Source organism: Balaenoptera borealis (genome assembly GCF_965194805.1).
Source record: "Balaenoptera borealis genome assembly, chromosome: 3".
In the NCBI taxonomy this organism is placed as follows: Eukaryota; Metazoa; Chordata; class Mammalia; order Artiodactyla; family Balaenopteridae; genus Balaenoptera; species Balaenoptera borealis.
Genome location: NC_138866.1, coordinates 112,725,821 through 112,738,524, shown reverse-complemented (window position 1 = coordinate 112,738,524; position 12,704 = coordinate 112,725,821). Strand labels below are relative to the sequence as shown.

Here is a 12,704-nt window from a genome sequence, read left to right as displayed (position 1 = left end):
TATTTGTTTTAAGTCAATAAAAGAAGAACTTCCAAGTAGTTCCATTCTTATACATAATGGGGCTTATACATAATGGGAGTCTTACTAGTGTTTGAATACAGTAATAGTTTATTTTGTGAGTTGAATAAGCATCTACTTTACCCAACTGAGTCAGTAACCAGCTGTATGATTCTGGGCAAGCTACTTTATCCTCCTTCGTTGGACTAGACCTCTAGAATTCTGTGATTCTATGAAAGGCCATGAAACTCAAGCACTTAAAAGTATAAATGACTAATAAAATGCTATTTCCCATGGAGTTTTAACAATGATCAAAGACTTAAGCTAAACAAAATACAAGGCATGAAATATAAGGCATGTCATTTCAGATATTGTTTACCTGGTAGAAAAAATTTTTATCTGAGTGGGAGTATAAATTGGTAAAAGCACTCTGGAAAACTATTTTGTTTCTACCAAACTCATGTATTTCTAAGCAGATCTTCTAAAGCAAAACATACACCTACCCTATGACCCAGCAGTTCTCAGAAACAAGAACTTATATCCAACAAAAGACATGTAAAAGAATGTTTATAGCAGCTTCACTCATAATAGTCCCAAACCAGAAACAACTCAAATGTCTGTAAAAAGTAGAATGGATAAATTGTGGTATATTCATAATGTAATACTATAATGCTCTGAAGAATGAACTACTGCTATACATTACAAAATGGATGAATCTTACAGACATAATGTTAAGTGAAAGAAGCCAAACAAGAGTACATACCATGTGATCACATTTCAAGGTAGGATAACTCATCTATAATGATACAAATCAGAACGGTGGTTACCTTTTGGGGTGGTATTGACTGCAGAGGGCATGAGAGAATCTTCTAGGGGTACTGGTAATGTTCTAATTCTGGATGTAGGTAGTAGTCACACAGCTATATACATATGTAAAAATTCATCAAACCATGTACTTAATATTTGTGCATTTTATTTATGTTATACTTCAATAAAACATTAAAGCAGGGACTTCCCTGGTGGCACAGTGGTTGAGAATCCACCTGCCAATGCAGGGGACACAGGTTCGACCCCTGGTCTGGGAAGATCCCAAGTGCCGCGGAGCAACTAAGCCCATGTGCCACAACTACTGAGCCTGCGCTCTAGAGCCCGCGAGCCACAACTACTGAGCCCACGTGCCACAACTGCTGAAGCCTGCGCACCTACAGCCCGTGCTCCACAACAAGAGAAGCCACCACAATGAGAAGCCCGAGCACCGCAACGAAGAGTAGCCCCTGCTCACCTCAACTTGAGAAAGCCCTCATGCAGCCAGCGAAGACCCAACAGAGCCAAAAATAAATAAATAAATGAATAAATTTAAAAAAATAATAAAACGTTAAAGCAATCTACAGCAGGCAGTAGGTTCTCTCTCAGTAGCATTCTACTCTATCAAAGAGTTAAAAAACTCTCTGGAATATAGTGACCAACTCAGTAAACTTCTACAGAGAAAGTCTATCTCCCCCGAGGTTAATCAACAATTTTTTAACACCAGAAACTAACACAACATTGAAAATCAACTATACTTCAGTTAAAAAACCCCAAAAACAAACAAACAAAAATGAAGAACTTTTTGGTATCAACATGTATCAGGGGATTGTGTCGGGCATAAAGTGTAAAATACATATAATAATTCTTTATTTACTGGCAACACTTCTAAATGTTTCTACTGCTACTATGCCTAGAGAGGGCACAGCAAATTCATATATTGCTGGTGGGTGTATAAAGCTGGCCCAACCTCTGGTGGCAATTGGGCATTATCTTTCAAAAAGCACATTCTCTTTGACCCAACAGATCCACTTGAAGGTATTTATCCACAAATATTCTCAGTGCACAAAATGAACAAGGTACTTACTGCAGCAGTGTTTATAATAGAAAAAGATGGGAAACTAACTAAATGTCCTTCAATGAAGAAGCAATTAAATACATTTCTGCCTATCCATACAATGGAATACTATGCAGCTGTTAAAAAACAACTATAAATAAACTGATATGGAACAAATTCTGAGATATACAGGCAAATGGAAAAAAAAAGCAAGGTACAGAACAGTAATTACAGTATGCTACCATGTGTGTAAAAATAACCATATAAGTGTCTATTTGTAAGTGCACAGAAGGTCTCTGAAAGGATAAATAAACTAGTATTAGAGGTCTTCCCTAGGGAGGGAAACTGGGTGGTTGGAATTCAGGGGAAGGAAACTTGTTTTTCATTGTATATTCATTTTACTGTTGAATTTTTACACCATATACATGTGTTACCTATTCAAAAAAAAAAAAAGGTAAAAATAGTAATTAATTTTGGTAGGACAAAATGCTAAATTTTTTTTCCTTTTAGGAAAGGAAAATATTATAATTGAAGAGGGCAAATAAGTGGCAGGATGAATACCATCTCTGAAACCCTGTCTCACTTCTTGTAAATGGGTAATTTCTCTTTATTTAGTTCAGAGTATCAAAGTGATTGTGGCAGTTTTAAAATATGTCCACAAATTCTTTGATATTCCTCCCTCTAAAAGGAGAGGCCTAATTCCCCTCACCTGACTGTGGGTTACAATTAGCGACTTGGTTCTAATAAACAGAATGTGGTGAAAGTAGCCTTCTCAGGCTAGGTGATAAAAGGCAACGTGGGTTCCTCCTAGTTTTTCCTCTTGGATTACTTCTCTTGGGGAAGTTAGCTGCTGTGTTATGAGGACACTGAAGTAGCCTACCCTATGGAGAGGTGCATGAGGCCAGAGACTGAGGCCTCCTGCTAACAGACACGTAAGTGAGCCAACTTGGAAGTGATCCTCAAATAAGCTTTCAGAAGATAGCAGCCCAGTTGACATTTTGACTGCCACTTCATGAGCAATCTTGAGACAGAATCAGCTACTTAAGCCACTCTTGAATTGCTGACCCACAGAAACTATAAGTTTTAGAATGCTATATTTTGGGAATAATTTGTTATACAACAACAGATAACCTAGAATAGCGTTTTATCCTAAGCAGACAAAGAATTCATTCAACTTATTCCTTCCTGGAGCAAATATTTACTGAACCTCTTATTTGCCAGGCATTATGGTAAGTATTAAAGTTATAAAAAACAACTAAGAAGATACCAAGGTCCATTTCTGGGCTGGAAGCAAATATTTATTAAGAGCCTACACTGGACTAGGTACTGGAGAACAAAGATAAACAAGGCCAGCTGCTTGCTCTCAACATAAGGGACTGAAAAATAGGTTAGGGGGAAGAGGTCACATGTGACTGAATACACCAGTAGCTTTGAGTTTTCAAATGGAAACATCAGTATTTACCTATATGCTGCTTTTAAATCTTGTTTCAATCCCCATTGCCAATCCTGGTTGATGTTGACAACTACTCCCTGAATAAAGGGCAGGTTAGCATGCAAGTCTCCCTTTCCCTCTTTCCCTCCCTCCCTCCCTCCTACCTTTCTCCCTCCCTCCCTCCTACCTTTCTCCCTCCCTCCCTTCAACAAATGTACACCTACTTTGGCTCAGAGTATCTGGGATATAGCAATGCACAAAGTTGACAGCTCTTGCTCTTATACAACTTATATTCAAGTAGTGGGAGACAGACAACAAGTAAATATATGTTAGACAGTGGTAAGTCCTATGGAGATAAATGAAGCAGGAGCAAATGAATAAAGAATGTGAGGGATGGGATGTTGCTATTTTATAAAGGGCAGTCAAGAGAAGCCTTATTGAGAAGGTGACATTTAAGCAAAGAAACCTGCGTGAGCCATGAGGAAATTAGAAGGAAGAACATTTGAGGCAGAGGAAAAACCTGGTACAAAGGCGCTGTAGTGGGAATGTGCTTGGCATGTTCTCAGGAAGCGCAAAGTGGAGTGAGACCATGGTGGAGTAAGTGAGAGGAAGAGTAGGAAGAGATGAGGTCAGAGACGAGGGCAGCCCACATCATGCAGACCAGGGGTTTACAAACTTTTAATGTAAGGAACCCATTGTAAATATTTTAGCCTTTGCAGGCCACACAATCTCTGTGGTAACTTCTCAACCCTTGTAGCACAAAGCGTCACAGACAATACACAAATGAATGGGTTATGGCTGTGCTCCAATGAAATTACAAAAACAGGCAGTGGACTGGATTTGGCACTTTGACTGTAATTTGCAGGCCCCTGATATCAACAATTTAGCACCTTATAGGGCAAATAATGGAGGCCAGAGGGGAACAGAATATATATGCCCAGGCTTTGGCCTCAGAATGGATCCTTCACTGAAACAAAGCTATAAATGAGAGCTAACTGAAACACTTCTATTGACATTAAGCACTCAAAGGTTGTTTGTTGAATAGATAAACTGAAAAAGCAGATTGTCTGCAACCCAAAATAACAATTATTTATCTGTTTCTATAAATAAATGTTTTGAAAATAAAATTAACTTTGGAACACAAGCCATTCATAAATTGAGGATTCAATATACAGAGGATATTTTTATCTTTTTCTTCATGACTCAGGGACATTATTCTAGATATGATTATCTGGTGGTGTGGTAAAGGAATGTCCTTTTAAAGGTTACCTTAAGGGTTAATGACTCTATTAACTGTGATCAGACTTCTCTGTTGAGTTTTTGTGTTTTGCTTTTCAGTCTCCTACCTGGTTGTCAGCAGTCCCTTTTTGTCATTAACATGTCTACCTTTTGCAGTAGTAGTCATTTCCATATTCCCAACCTCTGTATCACATCCAACTTGCTTCTTATAATCTACTTTAGATGAGGAAATCAGGGAGCCAGTACTAACGTAGGTTTATCATCAGGCCCTACAGTTCCTCTTAACTGACTTCACGGCCATATACATTCCACATGCATTAATTCCATGATTCTCTTAAGAGTCTGTTATATTTGGAATGCAAAGTCCATGGGGAAAAATTCTATAGATATTAGCCAAAGGAATCAGTTAGTCAGACAAAACCATTTTTGGTAACTCCCTACAACTAATTTGTCAGTGAGCTTTGAATGCAGTGTTGGGTGTATGTGATCAATGTCCAATAAACAAATTTTTAAAAATTGAAGACTTGTTTTTATTCCTCTTTTAAGTGTGTTATTTCTACCAACAGGTAATGAGGGTCTCAGTAAAGGTGCCAAGAATGCTTAGACATGGCAAAAAAATGAAACATACATCTTTAAGACTCTCTTAGACAGAGAAACTAAAAAACACTGCTTAAGGCAGTGGTTCTCAAAGTATGGTTCAGGGATGTCTGGCAGTCCCAAAGACAGTTTCAAGGGGTTTGCAAAGTCAAAACTATTTTCATAATAATATTAAGACAAATTTGGCTTTTTATTTTCATTCTCTCATGAGTGTACATAAGAGTTTTCCAGAGGAGGCATGACGTGATATTTCGACAAACTGGATATAGAAGTACACATGAGAATCCAGAGTGTCTCCTATTAAGCCAAACATTAAAAAGATTTGTAAAAATGTAAAATAATGCTACTCTTCTTACTAAATATTTTTGTTTTAGAAACTGTAGTTATTTTCATAAATATGGTAACATGTAAAAGGTTTATTATTGTTATTTTTAAATAGATTAATAAATATATATATATTTTAACATCTTTATTGGAGTATAATTGCTTTACAATGTTGTGTTAGTTTCTGCTGTATAACAAAGTGAATCAGCTATACGTATACATATATTCCCATATCCCCTCCCTCTTGCGTCTCCCTCCCACCCTCCCTATCCCACCCCTCTAGGTGGTCACAAAGCACCAAGCTGATCTCCCTGTGGTATGAGGTTGCTTCCCACTAGCTATCTATTTTACATTTGGTAGTATATATAAGTCCGTGCCACTCTCTCACCTCGTCTCAGCTTACCCTTCCCCCTCTCCATGTCCTCAAGTCCATTCTATTTTTAATATATTCTCAGTTTTAATTTCTGTTATGGCAAATATCAATAACTATAATATCAATAGATATAAACAAAAGCTCTTAGAGGTCCTTAATAATTTTTAAGGATGGAAAGGAGTCCTGAGTCTAAAAAGTTTTAAAACTGCTGACTTAAGGGATACAACCCAAGCATTATTTTATTTCTGCCTTTTTACAAAGATGTTAACTAAGCTGCTGCTATCTTCATGCTGGAAGACAGAAAGTTGGGGACCAGCCAGTTCTACCACTGCTGTCAGTTTTGCCTTGTGGGGATCCACTTGTCCAGCTGGAATTCTCCTAAGTTATGAGAATTTGGGACCCTGAAGAGAGGCAACTGATGATCTCTAAAGGAAGCAGGGAATTTGGGGCATAACGAAAAGGGATCATGGGCTGAAAAAGGAGGAAGCAGAGCTGGCTTTCTGTGGCATCTGGATATGAGCCAGTCACCACGGCCTGTACATTCTGCCTCTGAACTCTCTCTGAATAATATCTTCTTCCCCATCCCCAACCACAACCATCAGAATCCAGGTCCTTGTTAACTCACCTCTAGATTATTCTAACAGACTTTGAATTATGCTCCTAACTCCAATCTTTAATTCTTTCTGTCAATCCAGCCAGTAAACTACTGTCAGATTAATCTACCTCAAACAGTGCTTTCATGCAATGAGCCAGCAAATATATATTACTTATTATACTCCATCATTGTGCCAAGTGCTAGTAGAGATTCAAAACTTTCACTTAACTGAAAATCTTTTTCTATTTGGGGGGAGGGAAATGAATATATATCAAATAATTATTAAAAAAATATGCTACACATACTGTGGTATAGACATGCAGTGTGACAGATCAGAGAAAGAATAGGTAGGATTTTGGTAACTCTTAAGAGGATCTGGGATGAGTTTGGTACACATAAGGAAGAGTGAAACCATGTGATAATGAGCTGAGGCTACGTGTTGGAGAGCAGGAAGAAGATCTGAAGAAGATAGTCTAGGGCTTCCCTGGTGGCGCAGTGGTTGAGAATCTGCCTGCCAATGCAGGGGACACGGGTTCGAGCCCTGGTCTGGGAAGATCCCACATGCCGCGGAGCAACTAGGCCCGTGAGCCACAATTACTGAGCCTGCGCGTCTGTTGCCTGTGCTCCGCAACAAGATAGGCCGCGATAAGGAGAGGCCCGCGCACCGGGATGAAGAGTGGCCCCCACTTGCTGCAAGTAGAGAAAGTCCTCGCACAGAAATGAAGACCCAACACAGCCATAAATAAATAAATTAAAAAAAAAAAAGAAGATAGTCTAATACTTCATGCTAAAAAAAATACTTGTTAATTACTGATTGGTACACTAATGCATTAAAATAAATTACAGGGCTTCCCTGGTGGCACAGTGGTTAAGAATCCGCCTGCCAATGCAGGGGACATGGGTTGAAGCCCTGGTCCGGGAAGATCCCACATCCCGCGGAGCAACTAAGCCTGTGAGCCACAACTATTGAGCCTGCGCTCTAGAGCCTGAGAGCCACAACTACTGAGCCTGTGTGCTGCAACTACTGACGTCCGCGTGCCTAGAGCCCGTGCTCCGCAATAAGAGAAGCCACTGCAATGAGAAGCCCGTGCACCGCAATGAAGAGTAGCCCCCGCTCGCTGCAACTAGAGAAAGCCCGCGCGCAGCAACGAAGACCCAATGCGGCCCCCGCAAAAAATAAAAATAAATAAATTAATTAATTAAATAAATTATAGATAGAAAATAAGATAAAAACTTTTGATTGGTGTGCTGGGTTGCTTAATTTGCCCTCCCCTAATAGCTGCTGCTCACCACTGTTTTCTAAATATGGTAAGAATGAAGGTTATGGTTTTCAGTTTCTTTTTGTTATTACTTGATTCGTTTTACACAATTCTCATGCCCATCCCCCCACAGTCATTTTTATGTTTAATGTAAATAAACAATACAAACATTTTTGTTTGTAGTATATTATTGTTTTGATTTCATGTATTTTCATATACATATATAGTATTATGTCACAGATTTCATTCTGGGTTTTTTTTTTATCAACTTGGCACTATGGGAGGGTCTGGGCAAGATGGCGGAAGAGTAAGACGCGGAGATCACCTTCCTCCCCACAGATACATCAGAAATACATCTACGCGTGGAACTGCTCCTATAGAACACCCACTGAACGCTGGCAGAAGAAGTCAGACCTCCCAAAAGGCAAGAAACCCCCCACGTACCTGGGTAGGGCAAAAGAAAAAAGAAATAACAGAGACAACTTGGCACTATGTTGTTAAGAATCATCTATATTTTGCTATATTGTATCTAACCCATAAGGTTATTTGTAATATCCATACCTATCATTTAATAATCAATATTTAATGAGTTCTTATCAGTAGTTAGGAGCTATGGAAATATACAGAAATAAAAGCCATGGTCCCTATCCTATCTTACAATCCAGCTGGAACAGATAAACACACAAAAAGATAACAGGCAGCAGCTGATAAAGACAGAGTAAAGTTTGGTTGAATGGCCAAATGAACTATATCTTACTATATATTTAGTGAAAATATGACATATTTAGTGAAAATATGACATATTTAGTGAAAAAGGAGAGATAGGAAGGATGTGGTATTTGGATTTAAATGAACTGATATGGTGCAGTTGTAAAATGTTGTTAATCATTTCTACGCTTTCCTCTAGATGGTGCTAGAACAACCACATTGTCTTTTATAACTCAAGTTTCCTTTAACATTATAAAGAGTAAGAGGTAATTAATGACTCATTAACAACTTGATGGCTCCTCTACCAATTTTATTGCCTTTTTGCTTGCATGTTGGATAGTGGGAAATCCTGGACACTGCTAAGAAATTTAAATCACAGACAACTTAAACCCCAATGGTTTCTCATCCAATCTACAAAGAACTATTAATTCAAAGCAATGTACTATTTGTGTGTGTTTGGGGTGGAGAAGTGGGGTTGAATAATTTTCAGTCTCTGCTTCCAGGAAACTTATAATTTAGAATGAAGGGGCAGAACTCCTAATATAAAGCAGAAGACATTATCACCAGCAATGTTTACTACTACTAATCTAAAAGATCACAGAAATAACAAGGGTAGGTAATGAATATTCTAACTTGCCTAAGGAAATAATGGGTTCTTTAAAGATTAGTAATAAGTTTTTAAAAATTGGCTTAAAATAAAGTTATTGTTGGATATACATATCGTAGCTCCCCAAAACTGCTACATCAGGCATCTGATATATCCAGATGGAAGCCCTGTCTAGGAACAGCCATAGTGTGCATTCTGTACAGACTTTCAGTATCTCATGTAATATGGGGTATAATGATAGAGAGATGTGAACTGAGCTCTAAGATTTCATGTTATAAGGATTTTTTGTTTGTTTTTTAAAAAATTTTGAATAACCGAACTTCTAGTATACAGAGAGCTTGGGATGGTGGTGATGGCAGTGGTTAATCAGAGAGTAAGGTGAGAAAGCTAATACATAACATGTGAATAGAAGCGGAACAGTTTCTACTTCCTCCCTGTGAGGGCAGCATCTGTAGAAAACTACAGTGTTGGTGTCTGGAGAACACTTGTGACAAACTTCTAACCAGGCCCTCTCTATCACTTATCACTGCCAAAGCAGCTCACAAACCTTTAGGTCATCTTATGTCCTTGATGTGTCAATGATGCTTTCTCCTCATATAGTCCTCTTAAAAGCTCACGTTACATTCTTTCCCCTCCAATGTTAGTGATTAACTGGCTGGGCACCCCCTCCCCCAAACTGAAAAGAAGCTGAGCAATGGATCACTGCTCCTAACTAATCCTTCATAATAACAGGCACCTATTGTAGTTACCTGGTCTCCTAGTTAAAAATAACTAGGCTGAAGAAGAGCTGCTGTGGTCTGCGGAACTCTTAGTACATGCTATTTGGTGGGATAGTTATTTGCATATTATTTATTTGAAGATACTTCAGCTACAAGATTTCCTGAAAACGAGCTCCCATATACAAAGCAAATGTGAAAAAACAACTCCATAAATTTAAGAACCAAAGCTGTCTTTTTGGCATTATATGGCAAAAATGTGTCAAGGTATAAATTTCTTTTCATTCTGGCCCATTGAAAGTAAACAGGACTAGCGTTAGGCCAAGTTGTTTAAGATGTTCTTTGACTTAGTGAAGGTTTACATTTCTAAAGTAACCAATTCCATCAATCTTCCTTGTGATTTCTTCCACTACATTTATGGTAAGCCTTTGTATCTAGAAATTTGGATATTTACTTATGTATTATTTTAACTGAATGGCTTTACAAAAATTTAAAAAAAAACCCACATACCTAAGAATCCTGAATATATGTGTGTGTGTATTTATATACATATACATGTACACACATAAAAACTTATTTTTTCTACTTTGGAAATTATTTCTTTATTTTTATTTTTTAAATTCTTTTTTTTAATTAACATATAATTGACAAATAAAATTGTCAGATATTTAAAGTTTACAACGTGATGATTCAAGATATGTATAGTTTTATATAAATTTATGTTAGTGTAAGATGGGTCTGTAAATCAACTTTTTTCCCTCACATAGGGTTTCACCAATAGCTATTACTAAAAAATCCTTTCCATTTCCCTTAGTTTGATTATAAATTAGGGCCTGTTTCTGGACTGTCAAATTGGTTCTACTGAGCCACTATATATGCATGTAAAAAATGAAAAGTAACCCGTGTTCCCCCCCAAAACCCCAATGATGCTGTATTAGAAGAGGTAACATCTACATCTTTTCCTTTTCCCTACATAAATACTTAGCAGGTACTCGGTAACTACTGAACAGAATAAATAACCCCAATACTAGTTCAACCCATCAAGGCAGGGTTTGGATAAGCATCAGATCTCACCTCTGGTTGATGAGATGACAGCAGAATAGGAACTCCTCAACTACTTACTTAAAAACTTCACTTCCTGATTATCTACCCAGTGTGGTTCACCAAATTTCCAGCAGCATGGGCACGTGTGCGTGCACATGCAGGTTAGAGTTTGGGGAAGGAGTGTTGGTAAGCCTAAGTGACATCCTATATAGCAATAATGAATTTATGGTATTAATATGTAGTGTAAAGATTTAGATTTTTTTTGAACAACAAATACAACTAAAGGGGGTCTTATATTTCTGATGCTTCATTTCAAGTTAAAATTCTACTTTTTCAAAATCATCTAAGGGTTAAACATTGACTGTAAAAATCCGACACGTTTTATTACATTGGGCTCATATTTAAAAGCAAATATCTGAATTTGTCCAGCCAAAGCTGCAGTCAGTTCAAACTCTTGCCTTTTATGTCCTGCTGTCAGACAAAATTTGTTGTAGGTTTTGCAATAAGTATCCATCTTCCCCTTCCATGAGATGAACCATCAGTAGCATCCTAGACCTTAACCATCATGACACACTGAATATGCCCACTCAGTTAAGATTTAGACTCCAATATAATCTCACTAAAGTTGTGGAAGAGGCTTCCCAAATCCTAATGATACAAAAAGATGCTTAGTGGGCTTCCCTGGTGGCGCAGTGGTTGAGAATCTGCCTGCCAATGCAGGGGACACGGGTTCGAGCCCTGGTCTGGGAAGATCCCACATGCCACGGAGCAACTGGGCCCGTGAGCCACAATTACTGAGCCTGCGCGTCTGGAGCCTGTGCTCCGCAACAAGAGAGGCCGCGATGGTGAGAGGCCCGCGCACCGCGATGAAGAGTGGTCCCCACTTGCCGCAACTAGAGAAAGCCCTCACACAGAAACGAAGACTCAACACAGTCATAAATAAAAATAAATAAAAAAGAACGTGAATTTCTTTAAAAAAAAAAAAAAAAAGATGCTTAGTCCCACACACAATGGGTTAAATCCTTTGTTGCTTTCTCTGATATATTTTTCTTTTGATGGGGGGAGTGGGGTGTACATTATTTCGGTGAAGTCTTGATGGCTTTTAAGATAATAGTTTCCATTTACTGTATTTAAGAGTCTTCCATATATTATTGCATATTTAATCCTCTGAACAACCCCCAAAGTATTATCATTCCCATTGTACAGATGAAGAAATGGAAACTTAGAGCAATCTGTTCCAATGTTACATAGTTAAATAAGATGCAAAGCCAGGATCTGAATCCAAATCAGTCTGGCTCTAAACTAAAACCTATATTTTTAACTGTGCTGTCTCACAAGATGAGGATACACTTTCTTGATTCTCAGCAGCTCACATTTCCAGGCGTAAAACACTAAATAGTCCATGTACTGTACTTGAGAATAAAATTGTGGACTAGAATGAAAGACATCAACACCTGTAGGTTTATTTTTGGCTGAGAAGCAGGTTATTGATTTTATGTTTGACCTCTCTCTACCAGAGAAGAAATAGAAGCAGCAATAAAACTGCATGCTGGTGGCAAAGGGGAAAATATATGGAGCAGAAGAGGCAAGAAGCAAAAAGAAAATGTCAAAGTAAGCAAAAGGCACCAAGAGGATAGAAACAGAAAAAGAGTAGGGGACAGAAACTCAAAAGTCCAAAGCTTCAAGGCTATTGTGAAACACATACAGTCATCCCTCAGTATCTTCAGGGGACTGGTTCTAAAACACAACCCCCCCCCCCGCCACACCCGCCCAATACTAAAATCCGAGGATGCTCAAGTCCCTTTTATAAAATGGCATAGTATTTGCATATAACCTATGTACATCCTTCTACATACCTTAAATCACCCCTAGATTACTTATAATACCTAATACAATGTAAAAGCTATATAAATAGTTGTAAATAAAATGTTCACAGTTGCCAGTGAGTGGAA

The 12,704-nt window shown here is 38.1% G+C and overlaps 1 protein-coding gene across 9 annotated transcripts in view; it reads right to left on the bottom strand.

The window, feature by feature from the left end:
- Positions 1 to 12,704, bottom strand: part of ZNF609 (zinc finger protein 609) — a 228,111-nt gene that overhangs the window by 32,391 nt on the left and 183,016 nt on the right. The window lies entirely within an intron of this gene.